This window comes from Protopterus annectens, chromosome 6.part0, assembly GCF_019279795.1.
Source record: "Protopterus annectens isolate FY-2018-M chromosome 6.part0, PAN1.0, whole genome shotgun sequence".
In the NCBI taxonomy this organism is placed as follows: Eukaryota; Metazoa; Chordata; order Ceratodontiformes; family Protopteridae; genus Protopterus; species Protopterus annectens.
The window spans coordinates 1,242,587,682-1,242,607,381 of record NC_056737.1 but is presented as its reverse complement, the minus strand read 5'-3'; positions in this window follow the sequence as shown (position 1 = coordinate 1,242,607,381).

The window sequence follows — 19,700 nt, the reverse complement described above, 5'->3', positions numbered from 1 at the left end:
TAGGATCTAGTGTCTGTAGGTCCCCAATGTCTTTGTTTATGAGCTCCATGATGATCATCTCCATAGTCTTGCAGACTAAGCTAGTCAGGCTTATGGGTAGATAGTTTCCAGGGTCCGTGGATGCTCCACCTTTGTGGAGTGGGACCACTGTTGCTGTACGCCATTCTGTGGGCACATATCCTGTAGTGAGGCTGAGATTGTACAGCTGTTTTATTTGAGGGATTAGTTCTTCTTGGATTTCATGTAGGACGCAACCCAGGACGCCATCTGGTCCCATGGAAGCAGTGTTTTTTGCTTTGGAGAGGGCAGCCTTCACCTGAGCATCAGAGATGTTTGGAAGGCAGCCCTCTGCCGGGATAGATACTTGCTCTTTTTTGGGGGGGGAGGGGGGTGGAGAAGTTTGCACTGAACCTGTCTGCCAGGATATTGGCGATGTCTGTGGGTTCAGTGTATTTTTTGTCGTTTAGAATCAACTCAGAACAAGTCTGAGAGTTGCATCCCAGGTTCCTAACATAACTGAAAAAAGTCTTATGATTGTCTTTAGTGTCCTGAGCAATTTTTCTCTCGAAGTTGGCCTTGGAGGATTTTATGAGGGATCGTCATTTTTTGCTAGTACTGATCAGGGATGCCTTCCCTATTAGGGATTTTGCTCTATCATGTAGTATCTTCCTCCTTCTGTTGTATAGTTTATTTATGGCTGGGGTCCACCAGACTGGATGCCTGCCTTTGGATGTTTGGGTTTTGGTTTTGTTTGGGATAGCATGATCCATGCATTCCTGAAGATGTCCGTATAATGCGTTTATATAGGATTCTGCAGTTTGGGCCGTAGTTTCCACTGGCCCTGGGGCCTTGAAGGATTCCACTTCGGTTTTGAGAAGTGAGAAGTTCGCTTTTGAGAAGTTTTTCACTGTGGTTTTCTGGGCTGGGGGTGGGGTCGGGATGTGGACATCCAGTGAAATTAATTTATGGTCTGATCTTACCAATGAGGGATATACTTCAGGTGTGGAGCATAGAGTCCCCATGTTGGTAATGATCAGGTCTAGTATGTTATCCCCTCTTGTGGGAGTGGTGACTAGTTGTTCCATAGCATTTGAGTTTATAATTTCCAGGAACCTTTGGGCTAAGGTGCTGGGGCTTGAGTAGTGCTCCCAGTCTATGTTGTGCAATGCCACTAACCTGGAGGTGTGGATATCCTTGATAAATATGGACACTCCCCCTCCTTTTGTGGTTCGGTCCAGGTTTTGAGGCCGAAAAGCATGATATGAGGTATAACCTGGTAGTGCTGGGGTGCTCTCTGGAGCCTTGAACCAGGTTTCTGTCACTGCACAGATATCGATGTTCTCCATACTGAGGAGAGCTTCGAATGCATGCATCTTGAGGTTAAGACTTCTGGCGTTTAGCAGCATTACCCTTAGTTTCTTGTTTCTTGTGCTGTCTATGGAGGTGGGTTTGACTTTTGAGCCTTGCCTAGAAAAGGCACTATGGGGGTGGCAAGAGCCTTTGCCAATATCCAAAAGCCCAGTGGTGACAGGTGCAAGCGGTCCCTAGCGAAGCAACGTGGCTTGTCGAGCATGTCATCCCAGGCTGACAGACACTGGACCCCCTTAGAATGACACCAAAATTTTAGCCAATTGTTAAAATCGATTATTTTGTCTTTGTACTGTGGCATCATTCTAGGTGAGGGTAAGATGCTGCTCAAGGTCAGGGTCATACCGGCCTCGGCTACATGATTAGAGAGCTCCTCTATGTCTGTTTTCATGTAGTCCAGGGAGGTACGTCTCAGGTCATTCACACCAGCATGTACAATGACTGAGTCATATTTGTATTTGCTTTGGAGTGACCTGAGTGCTTGCGTTATGTGGCGGATCCTAGTGCCTGACAGGCAGCTCACTGTGACCTTCTCTTTATTCAGCCTGGTGAGTGGGACGTCAGTGTGTCTGACAATAGAGTCACCTATTACAAGAGTATCAGGTGTGTTATTCAGCCTTAAGGGCTGTGGCTGCTTGGCACACTGACTTTGTGGGCTATGTGTTGTGCGTGTTTTGTTTTGGGGTAGCGTTTGCTTGGATGTCTGCTTTGGAGGTCTCTGTTGCTTAGGTAGATTTTTATTTAGAGCCTCCGAGTATGTTTTTGTGTTTTTATGTGTTTGGTTCGCTGTTGTGGTGGGACTATGTGATACTGGAATTGTGTTGTGTGAGGTTACCTTCTCCTCCTGACTGGTTTCACCAGTTTTGAGATGAGAGAGCTCAGCCTCCAGTTTGGCTATATGGTTGCATCTCTCACATATATTTGAACCTGTTTGGAGGAGGAGAGGGTTGTCTGTGTACATGAGACAGTTGTAACATTGCCTCAAAATTCCCAGATTCACCAGCTGGACTGGAGAGGAAACCATTGACTGACCTTTGGACATGCTAGAGTAATATAGGGAAACTGAATTAAGACGGACCAATAGGGGACAAGGTAATCGTAGAGAGTATAAGAGTAAGTAGTGCTTATGGTTTAATAGTGCTAAAGGGCCTTAGAATGAGAATATGGTGTTTAAATTGAGAGATAGAGCAGTTCTAAGGGAAAAAGTGAAGAGCAGACTTTGTGGAGCCAGGAATAGTTTAAACCCAATTAGGCGGCGCTGCCCGTTATTGCGCTATGCACAAAAACGTGCAAAACTGCGCAAAAGAGGGATTTAAGAGAGGAAGATCAAGGAGTTAGGAATTGACCCAAAATGGCCAATAAAACTACAGTTTCAAGTCAGTAACTACTCCCACAGGGACAGGCAGGCTGCTCAATGTTTATCACTGCCACTGATGAACAGAGAGACTTCCTTTTAGCCCAAGCAAAAAATGGCCTCCAAGAAACTTACAAACAGTTCAGAACAGCAAGCCTGTAACTGAACTTTTTTAAATCTCAGAAAAGTGGGAAAAAAGCAAGATTTTTTTGTTTTTTTTTCAGAGATAGCAGAGGTTCACAAGTATCAACAAGTTATAATAGTGCAGTAAATGACCCCACACTTAAGTGCTAGGCCAGAGACAGATAAAATGCAAGTTTTGAGAAAAAAACGATTTTAAAAATAAGTGCAAACAGGAAATTCAGTAAACAGCTCTAGGTTGTGCTCTAAATACAGTTACTAATGCAGAAATCAAGTTTAACAAGCCAGAAAATGCTCAGAGTAGGTGGCTATGCAGAAAAAAATAGCAAATAATCTGAAGAAAAATACTTAAAATCTCAAAAGTGGCACATTTCTTCTCTCAGCGTTTTCTCCTCTTGGTGGGTGCTTCACCAACAGCCAACAAGTCTGAAAAGATGCCAAAACCACGAGGCAATCGGGATTTAAGAGAGGAAGATCAAGGAGTTAGGAATTGACCCAAAATGGCCAATAAAACTACAGTTTCAAGTCAGTAACCACTCCCACAGGGGCAGGCAGGCTGCTCAATGTATTAGTTTATCTCTTGAAACACATACAGTTGCTCTTATTGCCAGTTTTTAGTTTTGTCTGTTTTGGCTGCACAAAGATTTGCTTCTGCACTTTTACAACATCTACTTGCCTTTCCTGTAGAATTAGCTTGTTCTCACTTCCATCCTGGTACAGCCGATCACTTGACACCTTCCTCCATTGATAAGTTATCACTTCCATTGTACTCAGTGTCCATCAACCAGTAAGCTGTGTTAGTCCATCCTGGTGGAAAACATTGCCTTGTTTTGCCATTATAGATTCACACGTAAATAGGTATTTACTAGGCTAGTAATCTGTGAAATTCCCATGGCAGTTTTAGCCCTTATTATGATGTTTAGTAATGCATCAGAGTTTAACAGAACAAGGATATATTTGGGCATTAATGTATTGCCCCTAGCAGCTGTAATTACAGCTTCTATAGCTGAATCCTGTCTCACTGTAGCTTCAACTGTCACTTAAGGTCGCACAGGTGACACTCTCTTTCAACTTTCATCATAGTCACACTTGCAGTTCTTATCTGTAGTTCTTATCATGTGGGATTACAAAAAATATCCAACTTTGTATCATTTCTTCTTTTGTAATATATTTCTCCATATTTAGTTATGTCAATGTAAGTTGCACATAGCTTCCAGCCAAACATTCTACAACACCCGCATTAACAGGGGTAGTTTTGAATTTCACTTTGGGCCTTCAAAGATGATAGGCTTGCTACAGCAGGGTATACCCAGACTGCAGCCCTCAAAAAGAAAAGAAAGAAAAGAAATGAAAAATAAAAATATTTTTAAAATTAGCGGACTTGACCGAGTCCCGCTTATCGGTCTATGCGCATGCTCAGGGCAGCCCGCCGTCCCCATAGGGGACACAGGAGCGTCTGTGCACTTTACAGTGCACAGACCCGCCAGGATTATGGGACGATCCGACTGCAAGAGGAGCAGCAGGGACTGACAGTGCCTCAGGGATCTCGTCGGCCGGGAAGGAGCATGTGGATCTCAAGGGTCTTCAGTATTGCGCGGGAAGGATGTATGGATTGTAATGGACGTTAACTCTGGATGTATTCATTCAGGATTCAGGTAAGGTGCCTTTCAATTTACAATGTTTATTTTTGTGTGTGTGTGTGTGTGTGTGTGAAAATGCCCCAGGTGCTTATGGTGGTGTGGTAGGGAATGCCTCAGGCTTGAACCCTGTACCCTGTATGCAGGTGTTAAAGACTTGAGTTCCTACCCACCACCATTTGTAAAAATTTCAGATTTTTACCTCATATTTGATCTGATCTGTTCCTCATAATATCTGTGGTTTGTAAATGTTGTAATGCTTGATATTTGATGGTGTAGTAGTAGCATTGTTGCCTCACAGCTGCAGGTTCTTGGGTTTGATTCTTGGCTGGGGTTCCTTCTTTGTGGGGTCTGTATCTTCTCCCTGTGTTTGTGTGGGTTTGCTTTTGTGCCCTCCCATGTTACAAAGACATGTCTGCATTATTTCTTCCTGGGCCTCCGCTGAAAATTTGTTTATTTGTTCCAAGTCAGACTGTCCTGATTAAAAATGTTAAATAAAATTGATAGGCATTTGAATTTCAGACTTAAGGGTTTCTGAATGTTTAATTTCCTGCGTATTTGATGGTGCAGTGGTAGTATTGTTGCCTCACAGCTATAGGTTTTCTGGTTTGATTCTTGGTTGGGGTGGCTTCTGTGTGATGTCTGCATCTCCTGCCTGTGTTTGTGTGGATTTGCTCTGGTGCCCTGCCATTTTACAAAGATGTGTCTGCAGTTTTAATCCCTGCGTCTCTGCTGAAAATTGTTTTTGTTCTGTCCGCAGTAAATTTGACAGGCATTTGAATTTCAGACTTCAGGTTTCTGAATGTTTAATTCCTTGCAGATTTGATGGTGCAGTGGTAGTATTGTTGCCTCACAGCTATAGGTTTTCTGGTTTGATTCTTGGTTGGGGTGGCTTCTGTGTGGAGTCTGCATCTCCTGCCTGTGTTTGTGTGGATTTGCTCTGGTGCCCTGCCATTTTACAAAGATGTGTCTGCAGTTTTAATCCCTGCCTCTGCTGAAAATTGTTTTTGTTCTGTCCGCAGTAAATTTGACAGGCATTTGAATTTCAGACTTCAGGTTTCTGAATGTTTAATTCCTTGCAGATTTGATGGTGCAGTGGTAGTATTGTTGCCTCACAGCTATAGGTTTTCTGGTTTGATTCTTGGTTGGGGTGGAGTCTGCATCTCCTGCCTGTGTTTGTGTGGATTTGCTCTGGTGCCCTGCCATTTTACAAAGATGTGTCTGCAGTTTTAATCCCTCGCCTCTGCTGAAAATTGTTTTGTTCTGTCCGCAGTAAATTTGACAGGCATTTGAATTTCAGACTTCAGGTTTCTGAATGTTTAATTCCTTGCAGATTTGATGGTGCAGTGGTAGTATTGTTGCCTCACAGCTATAGGTTTTCTGGTTTGATTCTTGGTTGGGGTGGCTTCTGTGTGGAGTCTGCATCTCCTGCCTGTGTTTGTGTGGATTTGCTCTGGTGCCCTGCCATTTTACAAAGATGTGTCTGCAGTTTTAATCCCTCGTCTCTGCTGAAAATTGTTTTTGTTCTGTCCGCAGTAAAATTGACAGGCATTTGAATTTCAGACTTCAGGTTTCTGAATGTTTAATTCCTTGTATAATTGATGGTGCAGTGATAGTATTGTTACCTCACAACTATAGGTTTTCTGGTTTGATTCTTGGTTGGGGTGGCTTCTGTCTGCATCTCCTCCTGTATTTGTGTGGATTTGCTCTGGTGCCCTGCCATTTTGCAAAGACGTGTCTGCAGTATTAATCCCTGCATCTCTGCTGAAGTTCTGTCCGCAGTAAAATTGACAGGCATTTGAATTTCAGACTTCAGGTTTCTGAATGTTTGATTCCTTGCAGATTTGATGGTGCAGTGGTAGTATTGTTGCCTCACAGCTATAGGTTTTCTGGTTTGATTCTTGGTTGGGGTGGCTTCTGTGTGAGTCTGCATCTCCTCCATGTGTTTGTGTGGATTTGCTCTGGTGCCCTGCCATTTTACAAAGACGTGTCTGCAGTTTTAATCCCTGCTGAAAATTGGTTTTGTTCTGTCCGCAGTAAAATTGACAGGCATTTGAATTTCAGACTTCAGGTTTCTGAATGTTTAATTCCTTGCATAATTGATGGTGCGGTGGTAGTATTGTTGCCTCACAGCTATAGGTTTTCTGGTTTGATTCTTGGTTGGGGTGGCTTCTGTTTGGAGTCTGCATCTCCTGCCTGTGTTTGTGTGGATTTGCTCTGATGCCCTGCCATTTTACAAAGACGTGTCTGCAGTATTAATCCCTCGCCTCTGCTGAAAATTGTTTTGTTCTGTCCGCAGTAGAATTGACCGGCATTTGAATTTCAAGCTCCCTGTTCTTCATATTACATAGTACCACAACCTTTTTCTGTAGCACTTTTCTAAGTTTATAAGATGTATATTTTAAATTTGTCCCTATTTTTGGGACTGTATTCCCCATTATTGGCTTCGTCCAGGTTTTTGTGCTAAGGTTGACAGCTATGGCAAGAACTGAATTCACTGAATATGGACTGTAGAATTGTGCATATTTACTGATAAAGGTGCACTGTAGAATTGTGCATATTTACTGATAATGGTGGACTGTAGAATTGTGCATATTTACTAATAATGGTGGACTGTGGAATTGTGCATATTTACTAATAATGGTGGACTGTAGAATTGTGTATATTTACTAATAATGGTGGACTGTGGAAGTCTGAGTAGACTTTTTATATGATAAATGTTCTCAACTGGGCAGTTTTGCCATTATGGGTGCATATGTTTTGTTTCATTGCTTACTGGAAAAATGTTCAAAACAAATTTAAAACACCCTCTAACAAGTGTACTGTATTGTACAAGGAATATAATTTTAGTACAATGAGGAAGGTGTATCAAAGAGCACATGTATGTTTCATATGCAAGGGGCCTATGATTCGAAAACAGCCCAAAATTAATCTTTATCTGCCACTGGCAAAATGTATTTTCTTTGAATGTGGGTTTCAATGAATGTGAGTTTCAAGGGCAGAGAAGTTTTAATGCTAAGTTTTCATTGTGAGACTGCATTGCTTTGTTTAACAGATTACTTAATGTTTGTGCTGTAAAATACAAAATAAAACTTTCAAATGAAGTCCAATCATTGAAGTAAAGCAGTATGCACATTAGTGTTTATGGTAAATGGAGTGAAATAGCCAAGTAATGGTTAATTGGAATGGCTGCAGAGGCTCCAGTTCAACCATTATTTTGTCAGGGGGGGAAGGGCAGCAAACTCAGACAGGCCCAGCTGAACTATACCTCCCAACTGTCCAGATTTTCAAAGAATGAATAGATTTTTGCTTCTTATTTTTGGTTTGTTGTTCATAAAATTTGTAGTTTTAATTCCTAAATGATTTGCCAGAAGTCACTAAATAATAAGTTTCAGACTTCATAACCTTCATAAAAATGCATGTTAAAGTAAGAGCCGTTCTATCAACTGTCTCAATTTATACAAGAGCAATTTTAGTACTGTTTATATGTGCCCCAATATATTTGGCCTTGTTCAGATTTACTGCATTAACAGGTTGAGAGGTACATGCAAATAAATTGCTTTATAGAATTAGGCATAGCCAACCTCTCAACTGTCCCCAATTTTGGCTCAAAATGTTGCTCTTCCCCTAATAATCCCTCCAAATAGCAATTTTGGAAGAAAACATGGAGGGTTTACAATTAAGAAATAACTGTAATAATCAAAGTTATAGATTACTTGAAATGCATGTAGATTCTTTTATTTTGTCAGCTGCTCAAGGTAGCAGTACTAATATTAAAGTGTCCCTTCTTTGACAGGTAGAAGCTGTATTGTGTGTCTATTTTATATTTTTGCATCACATTTTTGGTCCATTTTTCATAAAATTGTGTTTTTGGCAAATTAGTGACAAATCACTAAAGACTGAAGTTAGAAAATGACAGACATTTGAGTTTCAGATTTTATACCCTTCAGAAAATTCATACTAATGCAAGACCTATTCTATTATCTTTCTAAGTTTATTAGAGCAATATTTAAAATTGTCCTTCTTGTTGTGCCTTTGTCCCACTTCTGTGTATGGCTTTGTCCAGATTTCTTGCTCTTGAAGTTGAGAGGTATGACAAATGTGTCAGGGCCATCACAGTCAGCCAGAGAGATTTCAAATTGTGACATGCTTGTTGCACCCCACTCGCCCATGTAGTGACTCTGGATGTGTCCAAGCAAGGCAAGGAGTAGTTGTATCTACCTTGGATGGGGAGGACACACTGCATAAGTACTACAGTGGCTTTTCATCTGTCCTTGATTTTGCAGAATGGTCTGGTTTCTGTCATATTTTTGTACTGTTGATTTATGCTTATTACTCAAAGTGCCTGTTGCTCTGTGTTTAAGTAGCAATGCTTTAATGACCATAAGGTAAGCTTGTCTGACATCGTAAGATGCAAGTAAGCTTTAATAAGCATACTGTTAAAGAATTGCCAACATTGAAAGCCTTTCTGTTGTTGCCATGCAGAGAATACTTGACTAGATAATGTATAAGCCTTGGGTATTAAAGGACAGGATTCCATTATTTTAAAAGCTCATTACACTTGTTGGAGACTTCCAGTCATCTCTACAGGCTTTACCCGTAAACTAAACAGAATGCCAATCATGTGTGGTCCATAACCTGTACAGTAATCCTTTAAGCAATGTATCTTGAGCTTGTTTCTTGTTTGCTTTTCATTTTTACTTTTATCATGTTTTCCCCATGAAACGTTGTCAGGCAGCAGGTCTTTTGGATAAGAAACATTTTTACAAGTGGGGGCATCACATAGATTTCTACTTTCAGCATGTTGCTTGGTACTTTAATAAAGCTGAATATATTATAATTAGAACTGCAGTGCAAGGAGAAGTAGTTTGAGTTGAGTGCTTCTGGTTTTTCTTATACTTGATTTTGACTGGCATTCCAGTAATGTATTTAAAAAGTAATTTATTTTTTCATGCCTCACAACCTTTTGTTTCCATCTAGATATTAAGTAAGCTGTCATGCAGCCAATGCATTGAAATATTTTTATTCTTCTACACTTATTTTTGTCTTGATTGGACTTTCATAATGATGGTTTGCCACCCAGGGCAGCGTATTTAATTAAAGTTAGTTTTTTTGTGGTTTTGTGCATAGCTCCTCCCCTTTGTGGTTGACCACACCCCTTCCCTTTGACCCCGCCCATTCAGCGTCTCCTGCAGCCCCCCTGTGATTTGAAGTCACCAGCCGCCACTGGGTATACCAGATCAAAAAATATAACAGATAAGTAAAAACATATCCCAGTTATCATTGTCAGCCTGGCCAAGAGTGGCACAACAACTGATTATAATTGATTGCATTAGAGTCTGCACTAGCTCCTTTACAGAGCACATTCGTACCCTGCATGGAATGTAATGACGGAGACACTGCATGCTAAGTTCAGAACTTGTGTTTTATGACTGAGATTTAGCATAGCATCCTATGTTCTAGGTTTCTGTTTGAAATAAGGATACGTCCAGAAGAATACTTAAGCTTCTTCTGATTAAATTGTGAGGCTATGAACTGAAGGCGGCTTGAAGTGCAGTAGGTTGCCTTTACTGCATTTTGTGGCTTATGTTGGCCTTAAAGAACAATTTTGTTTTTACAACTCAGCAAATCTGATTTAAAGTATGTAAACTATACCTGTTCTGGGCAGTAAATGTACCAGATGAGGACTCACAACTTGTCACCTTCTTGGAGTCAATATTAGTTTCATATTTGTTCCATGCAAATGATAGAGTTAGTTTATTTTGGCTACATGTGATGTTATTTACAGTCCTTTTCCATTTCTATTACATTATACAATCCATTTCTTCCTTAACTCCATTTCTTCTTTAGCCTTCATTAATCAGAATCACAGAGCTTCACTTAGAAATCAGTTTCCATACTATCTTTCAGTTTCCATGTGACATCCTTTCTGAATCTTTTACTCAGCCATGGAATTTAAGTCGACTTGATATCAAGCTTTGTTAGATACTGCATCAGGTTATCTCTTCACTGAAGATGTCTCTATCTCTCTTGGAGTTAAGGAGTAAGACTCAGCCTGTATCTTAACTTCAGGATATGATCACTAAAACTCATGTTAAGCTTACTTTCTCTAAGCACTGTACTTTCCCATTGAAATAAAGTTAGTTCTTCTGGAAAAGTATGGACTCATTTAGTAACTTTGCATTTAGGTCTTAGGGTTAAATAACCATTCTTTAAACCACAACTCTTGCTTTTGTCTCAATTAAAATTGCTGCCAACTGCTTGCTTCTGTCCTGCCTCCTATTAGAAGACGTTTTGCATACAAGGCAAAATTATCAACCTATCTAAAACTACTTGACAATAGCAAATTACCATCAGTGCAGATCGTGGATTCATTTTAATTCATTGATGTAGCTGTTTTTTCCTTTATTAAGTTCAGTCCCAACTTGCAAATGCAAAGAAAACGTTACACTAATTTTCTGTTCAGCCGCGTATAGCACTACATATGAGTTTGCAAGAGAGTTATAGAAAAACAGCTGCCTGTGATTAATTAATTACTTACTTGTAATAAAACAATAGCCAGTGTCCCCATTCCACATACGCTACATACACTCTCGTGTTTGCACTGTGTACCTCTTGATGAGTGTAGACTGGTCCAATCAGCATTTATGTGCCATAATTAGTTAATAAATTTACTATGACTGGAATTCAAAAAAAATGTCTGATTACAAATTCTGCTCTGTAAGGAATTAATGAGTCACATGTTAACACTACTTTGCTAGTAATTGAATTAATTACATTTCCTGTGGCTAACATTCTAACAAGTCCAATTATAAATTTTACTCTGAAATGAGTTAATGACTAGCCTTCTTTTAGCAGTATCTGGTACATTTTATAATGAATTAAATAACGTTATTTAATAGTTTTCTGTGCTGTAACATATTAAGACGTTTTATTACTTTTGTCTTCTGATACGTATCCTTTTCCTATGGAATTAATTAGTGCAGCTCTGAATTGTGTTGGACTAGTTAGAAGGTTTTCCGATTACTTTTGTAGTATTTTGCATTTGGCACCCACTTTAAACCAGCTCCTAACCACCCAACAAAACTGATGTAAAGTTTGTGAGCCATATTAATAGGCAGCCACATGACAGATGAACTCTGGAAGCTTTCTGCCTTCTTGGAAATGTGGCTGGCTGAATATAGGTGAAGTCAAAATTATGACAGCATCTAGACCTTGCTGTCTCATAAATCATAGCCTGACAGACTCTCTTCTTTCAGTTTTGAGTTGTATTAGCTGTAATGACTATAGTAGCTCTATGGGTTGCTGTCTATTTTGTACAGGTATGTATTTTCATATGCATTTATTTATTTTATGTGTTTTACATTTTGTAACTGTTAGAATGACTGGCCCAAGGACACTTTTCAAACATGATCAGGGCCACTTGGCAAAGACATTGCAAAGGTGGTTCATGACTATAAATTACATTTTTTTCTCTGTCACCTTTTTATCAGAAATCACACTACATCAGCAGTTAGCCAAACTTAAAATCAATGCACCCTTATTACAGTTCACCAAGAAATCAGTTATACATATTAACTCTGTGTCAAGCATTCAAACGCTTTCATCTCAAACATAATGTGCATGCTCATTTCACTTTTAAATAATTTTAAAATCCTTCCACATTTCCTTTATTCACACTTTACACCTCCCATCTCCTTCAGTAATTATACAATCAATTCCAAGAGTTACTCCTCTTCATCCTCCTCTCAAATTATAGCTCTCACCCTGTCATTTATCTTTGCTAACCATCCCACTCTCCTTTTCTGGCTTCCTTTCTAAACTGCATCCCATTTCTATTTTAATATTTTAACCTATTTTCTATTGCCTTCACTCCCTACCACCAGCTATATCCCTAGTCTCATCCTCTCCACATGTACAAGGCTAATGTCTACTGATTTCTGTGCATTAGCAATTTATATTTCAACAAACAAGGCATTAAGAACATCTCTGTTCTCTCTTTTTGTCCTCCACATCCTTTGTCTCTCAGCTGCTCCAAAGAATCATAATAATGCCATATTAACTTTTTTTTAAATAACCTGCACCAAATTTCTTTCAGAATCTTCCACTCTAATTGTACCACTTTACAACCCTACCACATGTGCATATTAGCTATCTTTTTTCCCAGAATCTCCAATACCCTGTGTTTTCCCTATGATCTTCCTCACCTAATCTCTGTGGAGTCCTATACTACATGTGTAGTAATCTCATATGATGGTTCCTCACTGAGTCTGAGACTTTTAAAGCCTTCACTTTTTCCCAGGCCTCATTCCATTTATTATCACTCTCCCACATCCCATGTTCCTTGGCCCAGGTTTTCCTCAGTGTGCCAAAACTAATTGTCCATCCTTTCTCTACTTCCCACCGCATAAACCTTTTTCTTTCCACCATACCACTCAACCTCTTAGAGCAAGAAAACTGGACAAAGCCATAAATAATGGGGAGACAATGGCCAAAAAATAGGGACAATTCTTAAATATTGCTCTTACAAACTTAGAAAGTCCATGGAATAACAGGTTTTACATTAACATGACTTTTCTGAAGGGTATGAAGTCTGAAACGCAAATGTTTGCTGTATGTGTAGCTTTAAGAAGCTTCCTAGGGGCTTTCACAAGTGTATAAATACTGAGCACGTGTGAGCCTGACTGCCATTTTGTAGTATGCTGTTGAGATGTCAGCATGTATGTCTGTGTAGTCTGTCAGTTAATCAGTTTGTTCATATTTTGTACTGCTGCTATCCATCCTGATATGTTTCTATATAATAAAGCATACAAACAAACTACCCCACCTGTTTCTCTTCACTTGCAAAACAAGACGAGTGACATGGTGTCAGAAGTGGGATCCAGAAATGCAGAGTCAGGACTGAGAGACATTCAGTTAATGATGGAGGAATATAGAGGAATGGGATCATCCCTACTGCATGTATAATTCACAAAACAGGTCAGAAATGTATTTCAGGTATAAGAGCTTACTTAAATAATTTCTTATTCACAAAATATAAAACAAAGCACTCAGAATGCTCTAAACGAATTTCTAGTTAAATGAAATGTCCAAAACTGTGACATATTGATAAAAATATTCAAATAACTATGGAAAATGTTTAAAATAACATCCAAATCACATAAAATAAATAAAATAAGGAAAGCGACCACATTTTTTTTGCTATGTGCTACTTTTTTGCATTAGCTAAAGCTATTCAAAATATCAGAACTGTATGAAGAGTTTGCATGTTTGTGCAGTATAACAGTACAGTTATTTCACAAAATACACCCATTTCAAAGCATATTTTGGAAAATAGAGTATTCTGAAGAGTTTATTTTGCATTGGAATGTTTTTACAAGTACTGGCTGTGTGTGCATATTCAAATATAATACAAGGGCCATATTTACAATGTGTTTGGGCATACTTTGTTGGCATGGCAGACAGATTTCAAAAACCAGATTCACTTTGTCTTTGAGAAATGGAGAGTGTTCGAGCAAGAGTACAATATTTTCATACAAGCTGCATTTTTTGATAAAGATGACCGTACAAATGCATTTATTCTGCTTAATTTAGTTGGTTCAGAAGCCATTGAAAGAGAGGGTTCATTTGTGTATGCACCTGCTGTGTTTGCATGGGAAGGGGAACTGCCATATAGTGGTACTGGCTGAATCAAAGGAAGACCCTTGAGTGCTTAAAGCATACATTTAGAGAAATGTGTAACCCTCAAACGAATATTACAATGGAAAGGCACTTATTTTACACAAGAGATCAAAAGCCTGGGGAAACTTTTGCATATATAACTGACTTGAGAAACAAAGCTAAAATGTGCAGATTTGGTAATTTAAGGGATGAGTTGATAAAAGACAGACTTGTGTGTGGTATTAAAAATGATGCTGTGAGAAAGATTTTGCTTTGTTACAGTGATTTAACTTTGAAGAAGGCCATTGAGATTTGTCAGATAGATGAGCTCACAGAAAAGCACACAAATATGTTTACAAATGAGAAATGCATGCTTCCAGTGTCTTCTAAAGCTAATATTGATAGCATGCAACATGTGGTTAAAAGAAACATGCTCAAGCACATAGCAGCAACTCTGAGTCCTGCAACAATCATTGGGAAACCCTGTAGCTTTCTAGCAAATTCCAGAGTGCGCACAGTCTCAGTGAAGCACAAGGGTGAGCCAGCAGACTCACAGCAGGTACCCTCACCTAGTCTCATAGTCAAGTGTTGTAATTGTGGTGGCAATCATGAGTGTAAAAGAAAAAAGTACTTAGACTTTGGTCAAGAATGTCACAGATGTAAAAAATGGAATCCTTTTCAAAGATTTTCTAAATCAAAAGAAGCTCAATCTTTTATTAAAAGGGAACATTTCAAGAGACAAGTTGATCAATTAGAAAGCAGTAACCCTACTTTCTATGTTGATGGTGTGTCTGTGCTTAATGAAACAGTTAACGCAAAGAATGAAGTATTTTGTACTGTTCAAATAAATGGAAGACCCATAGAGCTCAAAGTTGATACAGGTTCAAAGTGCAATGTTATATCTGCAGAAACATTTGCTAGAGTATGTGTTGGTGAGAAGCTTGATTTTGCAAAGTGTGTGAAGCTTCTTGCTTATGGTGGTGAAGAAATTCAGACTGAAGGTTCAGTAGTGCTTTCATATTACTGTGCTGGGAACAGCTATGACTTGCAATTTTATGTGGTCAAAAGGCACGTACATTCATTATTAGGTCTCAGAGACAGTTTGTAAATGGGACTACTTTCATTTAATATGGAAGTTCACCATGTTAGCTTAAAAGACCACTGTTCTAATTTTGCCCTATCTATTTTCTCTATCTATGCTGATCTTTTCGAAGACAAACTAGGTAAACTCCCAGCTGTGTACTCCATGAAGTTAGACCCTGAAGTCAGTCCAGTTATCAGACCAGCCCGGAAAGTTCCAGTACCTATGCAGAACAGAGTCAAGGCTGAGTTAGATAAAATGGTGCAGCAAGGTATGATCTGTCCAGAAGATGAACCAACCAAATAGGTATCCTCCATGGTCATGGCTCATAAGGAAAGCTAAGATGATACCAGAATATGTACTGATCCATGAGATTTGAACAAAGAACTGAAAAGATATCATCATCCAATGCATACAGTTGAAGAAGTTGCAGCTCTCATGCCAGATGCCACTGTTTTTTCTGTCTTAGATGCAAAGAGTTCAATTTGGCAAATTCTGCTAGATCGAAAATCTTCATTGCTAACTACATTCAGTACTCTTTTTGGAAGGTACAGATTTTTGAGAATGCCATTTGGAATAAATTCTGCTAGTGAAGTCTTCCAGTGTGCAATGGAGCAATTTTTTTCTGGATATCCGTGTGCTATTATAGTAGATAATATAGTAGGAGGTAATGGTGAAGCTGAGCATGACAGAAACCTCAAGAAAGTTCTGGAAAGAGCACATGAAGTGAATCTTAAGCTGAATCCTCAGAAATGCAGATTCTGGCTACGAGAAGTTATTTATTATTTTTCATCTAGGAAAGGTACATTTGCTTGCAGGAAATGTACAGCATGTCCTTTTATTTCAGATGTTAAGATTTTTAGACATCCTGCTATAGATTTTGTGTTTACAACAAAGTTTTATGCCGATTGCTGTAGTAAGAGTTTAGTTTATCTTGTGATCTGTAATGGATGCAGTAGTTTCTATGGAGGAAAGACTACCAGAACCTTAAGGGAGCGATTACTTGAACATATTGCAGTATATAAGGAATAAAGATACTGCTAGTCCCTTGTATAGACATGTTCAGGCATTTAATGGTCATTCTTTTAGTTTTTTAACTTTGCAATGTGTGAATGTCAGCAAGAGGGGAGGTGATGTAATTAATTTTATTGAAAAAGCTGAAACCAGGTGGATTGCTTTACTACAGGCACATAGAAGTCCATGGTTAAATGGCTATGTGCCTTTAAAACATCTCTTAAAAGAATGTAAATTGTTTCATTAATTGATAATTATGTTATCAACTGATAGTTGGTTGCATTATAAATGAAGTATGTGTTATTTTGCATTTTGTCTGAAGAAGTGCCTAGTTAGAAGCATTAAAGCAATAACCTTTTATTAAAATTTCTGCTTTTATGTGAAGCTTTGCTTGGTCCTGGATTTATATATTTTTGTTCTTTACATTAGATGCAAAGAGTTCATTTTGGCAAATTTTGCTAGCTCGAAAATCTTCACTGCTAACTACATTCAGTACTCCTTTTGGAAGGTACAGATTTTTGAGAATGCCATTTGGGATAAATTCTGTCAGTCTTCCAGCATGCAATAAAGCAAATTTTTTCTGGGTATCCATATGCTATTATAGTAGATAATATTCTAGTAGGAGGTAATGGTGAAGCTGATCATGACAGAAACCTCAAGAAAGTTCTGGAAAGAGCACATGAAGTGAATCTTAAGCTGAATACTCAGAAGTGCAAATTCAGAATACGAGAAGTTATTTATGTTGGTCATTTGTTTACCACTTCCGGCAAATGACCAGATCCTTCCAAGCAAGCAGCAATTCTTGAGATGCCAGCTGCAGACAATGTTCAAGCCCTACAATGTTTTCTTGGCATTGTTAACTATTTAGGCAAGATCATTCAAGACTTGCGCTAACTTTCAGCACCTCTCAGAGAGTTGACACGCAAAGATGTATCCTGGTCATGGTTAGAGCAACACCAGAGAGCATTTGATGTCCTGAAAGAGAAAATTGCCAGTCCACCAGCTCTCACATACTAGGATGTTCACAAACCAGTTACTCTTTCTTGTGATGCTTCGATGTTTGGTCTTGGTGCAGCCATTATTCAAGAGGGTAGACCAGTAGCCTATGCATCCAGAACTCTAACCTGAACTGAAATGCAATATGCTTAGATAGAGAAAGAACTCTTGGCAGTTGTGTTTGCATGTTCAAAGTTCCATGATTATATTTATGGCAAACCTATCCAGACTGAAACTGACCACCAACCTCTAGTCACTATTTTGAAAAAGCCTATGCATACAGCTCCTGCCAGATTACAACTCATGAAGTTGAAACTGCAAAAGTAGAATTTTAGTCTTGTCTACACAAAAGGCAAGCTTCTTTATTTTGCTGACACGTTATCCACATTGCCCAGAAATATCACTGAACAGCATAAACATGAGAAACTTGATTTTGAAGTTATGGAAGTGAGAAATTTTCCACACATCTTGATGAGCTTAGAAGTCATACAGCTTCAGATCCAATTCTTCAGACGTTCAAACACTTTATCAGTCGAGGATGGCCATCAAAGCAATCTTGTTTATCAGTGGAAGTGCATCCATTTTTTCTTACATAAATGAGATTTTGTCTGACAATGGTATTATCATGAAAGGTCCAAAAGTGATTGTTCCAAAATCCTTGCAACAAGACTATATTACTATCTTGCATCGTGGCCACCCAGGAACTGATTCTACTAAAAGAAGGGTGGGAGGACTAGTATTTTGGTCTTCTATGTTCTGTATCTGATAGTACCAAGTCACATCAACAGGAGGAACCATTCCAGCTAAACCACATTCCTGAACTACCTTGGTTGACAGTAGCTATAGACATTTTTGAGTGGAATGGTCAACCTTACTGGGTGTTAATAGACTCTTACTCAAACTGGTTTGAGATTGAGCTACTTCCTAATCTAGCACCCAGTACTGTCATTACTAAGATGAAGCATCATTTTGCCATCCGTGGTGGTCCACACAAAGTTATTTCTGACAATGGTATACAGTTTACAAGCCAGCAGTTCAAAGGATTGGCTGATGAGTGGGACTTTACTCATGTTACAAGTAGCCCTGAGTATCCACAGTCAAATGGTTTGGCAGAATGTGCAGTTCAAAGTGTGAAACAATTACTAGAGAAGTTGAAATTAAACAATAGTGATGTTTTCTTGAATCTCTTGAATGTTAGAAATGTCCCTCTTGATAAACATCTTGGTTCACCTGCACAGAGACTTCTCTCGAGACAAACTAGAACCAAACTATCAATTAGTAGTACATTAATGGCTCCATGTGTCAAGAACAACAGATCAGTGAAAGCCCATCTGTTAAAAAAGTGCTTATCCCAGAAGTCCTATTATGATAAGACCAGCAAACAGCTCAATCCATTATGAGAAGGGGAGATAGTAAGAATGCAAACAACAAAAGGTTTTGAATGGATAGGAGCGTGAAGAGTGTATGTCCAGAGTCAAGATCGTACATTGTGGAAATAGTAAGGAGCAGAATTTAGGTGGAATTGAAAACATTTGGTCCCGGTGTCCAAGCCTGTATTGCAGTATCATACCTCTGAGAGAGACTCTATATCTCAGAGTGAGTCATCCAACATTCCAGTTCCAGAGGATGTTCCAGTAAATATCCCTTTTCCTGAGAAGAATTCCAAAACTGTTGAAGCAAGTTGTTCACCAATGACTGCCCCTGTTGCTAAACCCAGTTCTGATTGCTATATCACTAGATTAGGTTGCATTTTCAGACCATGTTCCAGATGCACGGCCAGTTGGACATAAGGACATGAATGTCGTACCTGTTTCTTATTGTCTGTACAATAGCATGTTTCTTTTTTTCAAATGTCATTATATTGTGGGTAATTCATTAAAGAGGGAGGATGTAGATCAATAAGTATGTATACTTTTAAGAAGCTTCCTAGGGGCTTGTGCAAGTGTATAAATACTGAGCACGTGTGAGCCTGACTGCCATTTTGTAGAAAGCTGTTGAGATGTAAGCATGTATGTCTGTATAGTGTGTCAGTTAATCAGTTTGTTTATATTTTGTACTGCTGCTATCCATCCTGTTGTGTTTCTGTATAATAAAGCATATAAACAAACTATCCCGCCTGTTCGTCTTTACTTGTAAAACAAGACAAGTGACATCTGTCATTATTTTCTGACTTCAGTCTTTAATGATTTGCCAGAAAAAAATATTTTGAACAAAAACAGACCAAAAATTTGAGGCAGAAATTAGGACCCTGCAAAAATCTGTACAGTTGAGAGGTATGCATCGCAGTCCGCCTTCTCTGTAACCTCTTCCCTACTGTCATTTTCCTTTTAACTACTCTTCTCCTGACCTCTCACATGTGCATCAGCCAATTACCTTTTCTCAGACCAAAAGCATTTCACAGTTCAGAAGTCCTGATGTGTGACTTCTTTGATTCTTCCTGTGATGACTC